The sequence below is a fragment of the Pseudophryne corroboree genome, chromosome 4, assembly GCF_028390025.1.
Source record: "Pseudophryne corroboree isolate aPseCor3 chromosome 4, aPseCor3.hap2, whole genome shotgun sequence".
NCBI lineage: Eukaryota > Metazoa > Chordata > Amphibia > Anura > Myobatrachidae > Pseudophryne > Pseudophryne corroboree.
The window spans coordinates 655,278,539-655,287,658 of NC_086447.1; the positions used below are offsets into that span (position 1 = coordinate 655,278,539).

The following is a 9,120-nucleotide window of genomic DNA, read 5'->3' on the forward strand; positions in this document are numbered from 1 at the left end:
AGACATTGGGGGTGTAGAGTAGGATCTTGATCCAAGGCACCAACAGGCTCAAAGCTTTGTTCCCAGAATGCACGGCGCCGCCTCCTCTGTAACCCCGCTTCCCTGCACAGGAGCTCAGTTTTGTAGTTGGTGCTGCAGTAAGCAGGCACATAACAGAGGGGCTGCTCCAGGCAGCCCTAAGAGCTTTTTTTGAAGAAAAAAGTGAAGACTACAAGGGCAGCAGCGGTGGTAAATGTCAGAAGACATTCACTGCTACAGCTACAGCTCTCCCCAGCGGCGCTTTACACTCCAGAGCCCTGGTTGCCGGGTAGTAACTACAGCAGGAGTTCCGGTTTTCTTCAGTCAGGCACACGACAGGAGCTCTCCGGGATCGCGTGGCCGCGCTTCGGGAGGTGGTAAGTGGGTCCCGCTTGCAGGAACCGGTCTTTATCGCGATCCGGCGCGGTCAGTGGACACTGTGGCAGTACAGGCGATCCCACTAGATCACCAGGGCATCGGTGCAGGTTAGCGTTTTCTCTCTAAACCATTTTCTGTAGCCCGCAGTCCCCGGTGGTTTTGCCAGCAGGGATATAAGGCTTAGACCTGAAGCCCCTCCCCCAGCCCCAGGGCGCCATTTCCAGCAAGTGTTCCCGCCCTGGAGCTGCATATCTGTCTCTCAATCACTCCCTGTCAGTGTCTGGGCGCCATTATCTCTCAGCTTCACTGTTCCTGGGACTGCTTGGGCAAATCCTCCTGTGTAAAGCCGCCTGGTTGTCAGTGCTGTGACTTTACATGACACTTAAGTATTCTACCTGCCTTTTTAGACAGTGCTAGTTAAGAAAGAGTGCATTTAGTCAGGGTTTTCTAGTACAATTACCCTGTGATATACATACAGTTCTTACTGTGCAGTGTTATATCTATTGACTACAGAGCTATATATATAAGCTAGTCCAGTGCAGTATTATTGTTTGTAATAACCTCTGCATTGTACAAACTGTGACTATCTGTGTGTGCATTAGCTAGCTGAGTGGTGTCCATTTTGTGTCTTTCACTCAACTTGCTATCCCTATGTTCTATAACCTGAGGGGGCTTGGTGCGTCAGGTTTTATATTGATATAGGATTTTCACAAAGATATACTTTAATACATATTTTTCTCTGTGATTTAGTCACCATATCTCTCCTTTATCTCTGCTAGTGCTGACTACACTGCGCAGGGGTTTGGGTAAGAGGTATTGTACTGCTGATAATTGTACTGTTACCTGCAAGTTATATCATGTCTGCTTCTGAGGGTAACGGTTCTGGGGCTGAACACGCTACAGGTGTTGCTGAAGCCACAGACCCCTAAGGAAAACATAGCAGCTGGGAGCTCTGGTTCTGGGGGTTCCTTGCCCCCCAGTGGGACTGTGGCAATGGGGGTACATAATGACCCACCATGGGCCGCTTTTTCCACGCTTCTACATACGCTAGTTAATAAACTAACACCCCCTATGGGACCCCCTATGCCGGTACAGCCATATGTGGTCCCTGCAGCAAACCCGCCATGGGCGGACAATTTATCTGCTCAATTGAGGAAGTTGAACCAGTCCCTGACTACTAAAAAGTCTGACCATCGCTCACCTAAGCCCAAGGGGTCCTCTAAGCGAGCTCTTGTCTCCTCACAATCCACTGCTGTCACTGACACCTCGTCTGATGAAGACGGCACTTACACTGACCCCACAGGTTCTGACTCAGATGCGGCTGATGGTGAGGGTAGTTCACATGTGGATGTCCCTGAACTTTTGGAGGCTATTAAGTTAATTCTGCAGATTACGGATGATCCCAAGCCATCCGTCCCTCCTAAGAATCCAGATAGGTTCAAGCGTCAGAAGGTGGTTAAACAAGTTTTACCTCACTCTGACCACCTAGTGGATATACGTCAGGAACCCTGGGAAAACCCGGGTACGAAGTTTGTGCCTCAAAAGAAGCTGCTGGCTTGCTATCCCCTCGCACCAGAGCTGTCTAAGAATTGGGAAACGCCTCCTCCAGTAGACTCACATGTGGCTCGGATGGTGGTTTCCTCAGCTCTACCTGTCACTACCGTCGCGTCTCTAAAAGAGCCTACGGATAAACGTGTGGAGGGTTGCGATTTACACCCTCACGGGTGCTGCACAACGGCCCACTATTGCAGCAACATGGGCTGCAGAGGCTATTGAAGCATGGGCCTTGGAGTTAGAAGCTGAAATAGCTTCTGACCATGCTAGACAATGCTTGTCCTATATTGTCACAGCTTCTCGCTATATTAGAGAGGCGGCTTCTGATGCTGGTATCCTAGCAGCCAAGGCCTCTACTACGTCAGTCCTGGCTTGCCGGATATTGTGGCTGAGGTCCTGGTCTGTGGATCTGGACTCTAGAAAAACCCTGGAGGCACTCCCTTTCAAGGGAGATATTCCGTATGGGGAGGACTTAAATAAGATAGTGGCTGACTTGGCTACTGCCAAAACTGCCTGCCTGCCAAGTACCGCTCCTTCTGTGTCGAAGGCTAAAGGTACTTCCTTTTGCCCCTTTCGTCTTTCAGGTAAAGCAAAAGGTCAGGCCAAAGCCCAAAAGAGCTTGGGCGGCCTGTCAGCCAGCTTCCATGGCCAATAAGCCTACCGCATGATGGGACGGTCCTCCCTCTAGGGGATCCCAGGGTGGAGGGCCAGCTTCTAGGGTATACCCAGGAATGGTTGAAGACCACTTCAGATGCCTGGGTACGGGAAGTAGTCACTCGAGGTTACGCCATAGCCTTCAAAAACCGACCCCCTCATCGATTTTGCCTGACAGACGTCCCGTTGGACCAGACAAAGGCAAACACCCTACTTTCGGTGGTACAGACCCTCCTGGATACAGGAGTCGTAGTACAGGTGCCTCTTGCGCAGAGGGGCCGGGGGTACTATTCTCCGCTGTTTCTAGTCCCAAAACCGAATGGGTCCTCCCGGCCCATTCTCAACCTCAATGCATTGAACAGGTTTGTGAATGTTTCCAAGTTCCGTATGGAAACCCTTCGCTCTATAGTTCTGGCTTTGAAACCTGGGGACTACATAGTCTCCCTGGATATACAGGATGCTTACCTGCATATACCTATAGCTGCGTCACATCACAATACCTGAGGTTTGCGATTGGCAACCTCCATTACCAGTTTCGGGCGTTACCTTTTGGTTTAACAACGGCTCCGCAAGTTTTCACCAAGGTCATGGCGGTGATGACGGTGGTACGCCGCCGTCAAGGGGTCAGGATACTGCTGTATCTGGACGACTTGTTAATCCTGGCAAATTCCCCAGAACTTCTCCTATGTCATCTGGATATGGCGGTCCGGTTTCTACAAGCCCACGGGTGGCTCATCAACTGGAAGAAATCCTCCCTGGTCCCTGCTCAGAGCATGGTGCATCTGGGAGCGCTATTGGACACTCACAACCAGAGGTTGTTCTTGTGTCAGGAGAAAGTCCTGAAGCTTCAGGACAGGATTCGTTGCTTCCTTTCTTGTCCGCAAGTGTCGATACATTCGGCGATTGCAGGTGCTAGGCCTCATGGTGTCAGCATTCGACATGGTGGAGTATGCTCAATTCCATTCTCGCCCCCTCCAGAGGCTGATTCTAGCCAAATGGGACGGTCTGCCTCACCGGATCAGGTCTCAAATGATCTCATTGACTCCGGAGGTCCGTCTGTCGCTGCTCTGGTGGCTCCAGGACCAACAATTGTGCAGGGGCCGTCCCTTCTGGATATCCAACTGGGTCCTGTTGACGACAGATGCCAGTCTAAGAGGTTGGGGTGCGGTGCTGGAGCAACACTCCCTTCAGGGTCTGTGGACCAAGGAGGAGTCCCTCCTCTCAATCAACATTCTGGAATTGCGGGCGGTCTTCAATGCATTGAACCTAGCCCAGCATTTAATTCAGAACCGTCCTGTTCAAGTGCAGTCGGACAGCGCCACCACAGTGACTTACATAAATTATCAAGGCGGTACTCGAAGCCGCTTGGCAATGAAGGAAGTCTCACGGATTCTTCAATGGGCGGAACGCCATCTACCGGCCATATCGGCAATATTCATTCCGGGAGTCCTGAATTGGGAAGCAGACTTTATCAGTCGTCAGGACGTACATGCTGGCGAGTGGGGCCTCCATCCAGAAGTGTTTTAACTCCTAGTGGAAAAGTGGGGCCTTCCAGATGTAAATCTGATGGCGTCTCGACACAATCACAAGGTTCGGTCTTCGGCGCAAGGACAAGGGATCCTCAAGCAGCATTCGTGGATGCGCTGGCGGTGCCGTGGAGGTTTCGGCTGCAGTACGTGTTCCCTCCGGTGTCACTCCTGCCCAGGGTAATTCGGAAGTTCAAGCAAGAAAAAGGAAATCTGCTTCTCATAGCTCCAGCGTGGCCCAGACCTGCAAGGCCTATCGTCAGAGCGTCCAATTCTACTTCCACAACACCCAGACCTCCTCGTTCAGGGCCCCTGTGTCTACCAGGACCTAGCCCGGCTGTCTTTGACGGCGTGGCTCTTGAAGTGTCCGTCTTAAGGGCTAAAGGGTTTTCAGAGGCGGTCATTCAAACTATGTTGCGGGCCCGGAATCCGGCTTCGGCTCGGATTTACTATAGGGTCTGGCATTCTTACTTTGTTTGGTGCGCATCTAACGATTATGATGCTTCCAAGTTTAGTATAGCCAAGTTGTTTGCTTTTCTTCAGCAGGGCCTGGACTTAGGTCTGCGTCTGGCCTCCCTCACGGTTCAAATATCTGCCTTGTCGGTCTGGTTTCAGAGAAAAATTGCGTGACCGGGCGGTTCTTAGGACTCGTCCCGGATATTTACCTAAGGTGGTTTATTCGTTCCACCTTAACCAGGAGATTGTGGTCCAGGCACTTGTTTCTCCTGATCTGTCTCCCAAAGAGCGGTCTTTGGATGTGGTACGGGCTTTCCGTATCTATGTGAAGAGAACGGCTTCTATTAGGAAATCTGATTCTCTCTTTGTGCTGTTTGGATTTCACAAACGGGGCTGGCCTGCTCACAAGCAGACTTTGGTCAGATGGATTAGAATGGTGATTGCACATGCTTATGTGAAGGCTGGTCTATCAGCTCCTGCTCACATTACAGCCCATTCTACTCGGTCTGTTGGACCTTCTTGGGCGTGGTGCGACCCTTAAACAATTGTGCAAGGCGACTACGTGGTCCTCAATGAACACGTTCATAAGGTTCTATGCCTTCGATACTGCCGCTTCCCAGGATGCTTCCTTTGGACGCCGGCTTCTTGTGCCTGCTACAGTGCGTCCCCTCCCATAAGGAACTGCTTTAGGACATCCCCAATGTCTATCCTTGTGGAGCCCAGTGTACCCCGCAGCAGAAAATGAGATTTATGGTAAGAACTTACCTTTGTTAAATCTCTTTCTGCGAGGTACACTGGGCTCCACAAGGCGCCCACCCTGACGCACTTAGCTTCTTTGGGTTGGTATGGCATTAGCCGCTGACAATTCTCTTGTTGTGAGAGTGTGGTGTATGTGGCTACTAACCGTTGTCGTCTCTCTTCCTGCTACTGCATTGGGCTGGTTAACTAAAAACTGAGCTCTTGTGCAGGGAGGCGGGGTTATAGAGGAGGCGGCGCTGTGCATTCTGGGAACAGTCAAAGCTTTGAGCCTGTTGGTGCCTCGGATCAAGATCCTACTCTACACCCCCAATGTCTATCCTTGTGGAGACCAGTGTACCTCGCAGAAAGAAATTTAACAAATGTAAGTTCTTACCATAAATCTCGTTTTAGTTTTGCTCGGATAAATAAGGCTGCAACCTAAAAGATCACCTGCTAGTGGAGATCAAGCAATAACCAATCACAATAAATTCCTTAAGTGCGCCAATATACTCGGGATATATTTTAAAATATCTTCTATGGACCTAATGTCCCTTTACTTACAACACCAATGTCGATATATTTTAAAAATGTATTCAAATATACATATAAAACATTTATGGGTATTATGTAAATGTTTTATATGTATATTTGAATACATTTTTAAAATATACAATATATCGACATTGGTGTTGTAATAAAAGGGACATTAGGTCCATAGAGGATAATTTGAAAATATATCCTGAGTATATTGGTGCACCTAAGGAATTTATTGAGATATCGCTATATATATAGATATAGATATATCTATATCTATAGATATAGATATATCTATAGATATAGATATATCTATAGATATATATCTATAGATATATCTATATATATATATATATATATCTATATATATATATATATATATATATATATATATATATATATATTATAATTTTATTTTTTTATATTACTACTGCGGGGTACACTGGGTTCCACAAGGAGCTCAGTTTGTAAGTTGGTGCCTTGCAGTATGCAGGCACTTTACAGGTGGCTGCCTTAAACAGCATTTTTCAAAGTAATTATACACAGACTGAACAGTGGATTCTGTTTGAAGACTTCAAGGGCTGCTGCTGGTAGTCTTAGAGACTTTTCAGCGTGCAGCTCCATCACCCCCAGCAGCGCTGTATACTTCCGCTCCGGAGTTGCCGGGTCACTGCAGCGGAGACGGAGGCTTCTTCTTAACTGTGAGTAACACACATGCCGCCGTCTCCGGTATCGCGGGGCCGCAGACAAGGGGGAGGTAAGGGGCTCCTTGCCGCACTTTACCGCGATCCAGCGCGGCCGTAGGAGGCGGGCCGCGCGCGCTGGCACTGATTACTGGGCAGCTTGCTCCACTAGCCACCAGGGTATTATTCAGGGCACAGGTCAGGGGGATTTAGTATAATTCCCCCGTTTTATATTCTCCCCGCACACCCGGTGGGGATGCCAGCAGGGGGAGCAGGTCGGACCTGAGGCCCCTCCCCCCAGCCCCAGGGCGCCATTTCTACAATGTTCCCGCCCTGGAGCTGCCTCCTTCTCCTGGTCAGCGGCCATTTCAGCTTGAGTCTTGCTGCTCCTGGGATTGCTGGGGCAAATCCTTCTCTGTGGAACCGCCTGACTGCCAGTGCTGTGCTTCCTACAGGACACTTGAGTATTCTACCTGTCTCTGGGACTGTGTTAAGAAAGCGTGCATACCTTCAGTGTTGTGTGGTACAAACACCCTGTGATATACATCCAGTGCTTACAGTGTTTGTTATATCTATTATCACATATAGTCATACTGAGTATTACTTTGTATTGCTAGTCCAGTGCAGTTTATCGTACATAATTTCTGCGTGGTACATTTGTGACTATATATCTGTGTGAGTGCATGTAGCTGCTGCGTGGTTGCCTTATTGCAGGGTATTTCACTCAGCGTGCTATTCTTATATTGCTATACCTGAGGGGGCCAAGTGTTTCAGGTTTTTCTATTTTCAATGTAGGATTATAACACAAAATATACTGTCGGGGTATTTTTGCTTGTGATTTATAGTCCTCATATATTCTGTATCTATTGAATCTCCGGTCTGTGCCGTCTGAGTGTTCTTGCTAGATATTGTGCTGCTACACCTTGTACCGGGTTGCCCATTATTGTGCACATAGTTAAGTCTGCTACACGTGGCAACGACGTTGGGGCCTCTCCCACACTGCGTGGTATTGAGGCCGCTGACACAACGGAGGATAATTCAGCAGCTGAGAGTTCAGGTTCAGGGGGTTCATTACCCCCCAGTGGGTGAGTAGCGCTTGGGGCATCCCAGGATCCGCCTTGGGCTACATTCTCCACATTGCTAAGCACGCTTGTGACTAAATTGACGCCCCTGTGGGACCACCTGTGCCACTGCAGCAGTTTATCGTCCCTGCTGTGAACCCGCCATGGGCAGATCAGCTTTCCACTCAGCTGCAGCATTTGAACCGATCTATGACTAAATCTAAGTCTCACTCTTGCCCGCCTAATACTAAGTCGTCTTCTAAACGGGCCATTGCCTCCTCCCAATCCACGGCTTTAACCGACACATCCTCGGAGGAGGAAGGTGCATATACTGACCCCGATGACGCGGACTTTTCAGATGGGGAAGGAAAGTCATCCGTGGATGTCCCGGATTTGATTGAGGCGATTTGGCTCATTCTTCAAGTGTCTGATGATTCTGAGCCTGAAACTGTGTCTCCAAGAAACCGGATAGGTTTAAACGTAAGAAGGTGGTTAAACAGGTTTTACCCTTCTCTAAACACCTGGTTGACATACGTCAGGAATCCTGGGAAAATACGGGGACAAAGTTCATACCGAATAAGAAACTGTTGGCTCTCTATCCTCTCTCTACGGAGGTGTGTAAAAATTGGGAAACACCACTGCCTGTTGATTTTCATGTGGTGTGTATGGTTGTCTCCTCTGCTCTGCCAGTAACTACCGTCACGTATCTGAAGGATCTGACAGATAGATGTGTGGAGGGCTGTTTAAAAGCGATTTATACCCTAACGGGTGCTGTGCATAGGCCAACAATTGCAGCGACTTGGGCTGCTGAAGCTGTTGAGGCGTGTGCTCAGGAACTTGAGGCGGAACTGTCTGCCGACGCATCTGAGCATGCTCGACAATGTGTCTCATATTTTGCCACGGTTTCTCTGTACCTTAAGGAGGCGGTCGGGGTGCTCGCGGCCAAGGCTGCTGCTGCATGCGTCTTGGTCAGACGTATCCTTTGCTTGAGATCCTGGTCGGTGGATTTGGATTCCAAGAAAACCCTGGAGGTGCTTCCTTTCAAAGGAGACATTCTCTTTGGAGTAGACCTAAATAAGATTGTGACCGATCTGGCTACGGCTAAAACAGCTTGCCTACCTAGTATGGCTCCTTCCACACAGAAGGCTATAAGTACTTTCCTTCGGCCCTTTCGTACTGCAGGTAAAGCAAAAGGTCAGGCGTACCCAAAACAAGCTCGTGCTTCCATACCAAACAAGCCCAGACCAAAGCATGGCTGGGCTGCCCGTCAGCCAGCTTCCAAAACTGACAAGCCTGCCGCATGACGGGACGAGCCTCCCTCTGGGGGATCCCAGGGTAGGGGGCCCTCTTCTAGGTTTTGCCCAGGAATGGTTGAAGACTACTTCAGATGCCTTGGCGAGGGAAGTCGTCACTTGAGGTTACGCCATACCTTTCAAGAATCGTCCCCCGCAACGGTTTTGCCTGACAGATGTGCCTCTGGATACGGCAATAGAAACACGTTGCACTTAATAGTATATT

General features: G+C 49.3%; 1 protein-coding gene across 2 annotated transcripts in view; it reads left to right on the top strand.

The window, feature by feature from the left end:
* The window catches only part of AHCTF1 (AT-hook containing transcription factor 1), a 648,646-nt gene that overhangs the window by 458,514 nt on the left and 181,012 nt on the right, over positions 1–9,120 (top strand). The window lies entirely within an intron of this gene.